General features: G+C 45.2%; 1 protein-coding gene and 1 long non-coding RNA gene across 7 annotated transcripts in view; one reads left to right on the plus strand and one right to left on the minus strand.

Moving 5' to 3' along the window:
- Positions 1–2,264, plus strand: part of LOC126399969 (uncharacterized) — a 65,076-nt gene extending 62,812 nt beyond the window's left edge. The window contains exon 2 of the long non-coding RNA XR_007570943.1: positions 49–2,264. This is a non-coding gene — a long non-coding RNA (uncharacterized LOC126399969). The remainder of the gene's footprint in view (positions 1–48) is intronic.
- Positions 1–2,265, minus strand: part of LOC126399933 (glucagon-like peptide 2 receptor) — a 346,627-nt gene that overhangs the window by 76,189 nt on the left and 268,173 nt on the right. The window lies entirely within an intron of this gene.

Raw genomic sequence — 2,265 nt, forward strand, 5'->3', positions numbered from 1 at the left:
CTCAGTTGCTCTTCCTGAGGTTTCTACTGTTTTTTTACCCCGTTAAAGGTTTTTTTTTTTGGGGAGTTTTTCCTTATCCGCTGCGAGGGTCATAAGGACAGAGGGATGTCGTATGCTGTAAAGCCCTGTGAGGCAAATTGTGATTTGTGATATTGGGCTTTATAAATAAAATTGATTGATTGATTGATAATAAATCCACTATTCACTACACCTGCTCAGCACCAAACAGCAGATATACAACATTAGCGACTAGCTTGTGAGCATAGTGGAGCATTTAGTGTCTTAAAAGAGTCCCATATTGTTTAATGAAAACCAAAACAAAACTGAAAAAGTGAAAATGAGACTTGGTGGACGGAAACAAGACTAGTAAAAATGCTAATGGTGCTGTGTGTCTGCTGCATGTACTTATAAATCCAGACCCCTCTCACTGCTGCACCACTGCACAGAGCCCCCCACCCCCTCAGAGAAGCATCTATGGACATCACCTTGCGAAACAACACCCTCCATATAGGAGAACCCCGGTGTTTTAAACCGGGTTCCTTTCACAGGTAGAGAGCCGAAATGCAAGCAGGGGTTATTGTAAGCCTCCTCTGGTGGTGACGTGGAGCACACAGTCAGTGAGAGCATATCCAGTGTTGAAATACCTTCATCTTCATTCTCTGTACTACAGCCATCATAGATGCCAACATTACTATCACCTGTAAAATTGTCTGGAAAGTTTGCATCCTTAATGAAACTGAATGAGGTAACATGAAATGTGACCATTCTTTGCTCTGACAGACATGCTTGGCTAGAAGGGGAGCATGTTCCTCTGTTGATTCAGAGTCAGCAAACTCACCTTCGCTTCACCTAAATGCCCCATGCTTGAATTTGTGACAGAACCAACAACAGCTGCACTGCTGCCTGCACTCTGGAGATGGGCTACCACAGCCAAATCGTACAGGTAGGTTAAAACATAACTGCCTCTTCTCTGCAGGGAGCTAATGCAGCCTTGACACATTTGGTAAAGGTGTGAGTGACAAACCATGGGGAACACGTGTTGTGGTCACCTCAGAAATACTTAGCATACCCCCACTAGGGCTACATATGTGTGCATGGGAGTTTGTGCTTAGATTCTGTTTAGGGGAGTGCAGTCCTCTTGGAACTGGACCCCTGAACAGAACAAGGAAGACACCTCTCGGGCAGCAATGGATGCTGCCAGAGCTCTTCTCTTCCCTGTCTACCACGCAGTCATGGCTAGCAGCCATCCATCTCCATGAGCAGCTAGCACTCACAGAGGGCTCCGTCCATAGTGCCTATAGTGTCCATAGTATGTTACTGCTGTCAGTCAACCAGTTACCAGTGGGGACATTGACAAAACGCTCCTCGTTGTCAGACTCAGATGAAGCTGGGTCCCATATGACGGTCTTTCCTAGTGTTTTATCCACAAATGCAACCTACCCCTCCAGGGTGGAGCACCAGGGCCGGCAACAAAACACACAGGACTGACAACGCTCTTCTGACAGTGATAATGCCAAACAGACAGGACATGGCTGGTGCACATATCGAGACACAGACATTGTGGAAAAACGAACCCAAAATTGCTGCAGGTGGCTTCCTCAGATAGCAATCAGTGGTGGTAACAAGAGCCATTAACCCTAGAACACTAACAAAACAGTTAGTAACACCACCACTAACATGAACTTGTTTTTCAGTCCACCCGTCCCTGGGACATGTGAGCCTTGTTCGGTGAAGGCACAGTCTCCCTGCATCACTGACAAGGGTGAGAGAGATAAACAAAAAATGGCAATTTTTGAGAGGGGAAAAATGACCAGCTGACTATACATTTTTTTTGACCATATGAATTCGCTTGGAAATTACCACTAAGTGATATTTATTAATAACCATTACATTGAATAAGGATTACATACAAATTCCAGGACCACTCTAACTTACTTTATGCCTTACACACAGTAGTACAGGCAGGGTAGTAGTGGCGAGGGCACACCGGTCAACGGCAGAGGCAACAGGTCCTGGGGTGACCATTTGTCTGGTGTTAGGCCTACCGGAATAATCAATCAATCAATCAATTTTATTTATAAAGCAACTCCTCCAACTGAGGAGGGATCCCTCTTCCAGGATGGACAGACGTGCAATAGATGTCGTACAGAACAGATCAGCATAATAAATTAACAGTAATCCGTATGACACAATGAGACAGAGAGAGAGAGAGAGAGAGAGAGAGAGAGAGAGAGAGAGATGCAGGTAATGACAGTAGCTTACAAC

Source organism: Epinephelus moara, chromosome 13, assembly GCF_006386435.1.
Source record: "Epinephelus moara isolate mb chromosome 13, YSFRI_EMoa_1.0, whole genome shotgun sequence".
In the NCBI taxonomy this organism is placed as follows: Eukaryota; Metazoa; Chordata; class Actinopteri; order Perciformes; family Serranidae; genus Epinephelus; species Epinephelus moara.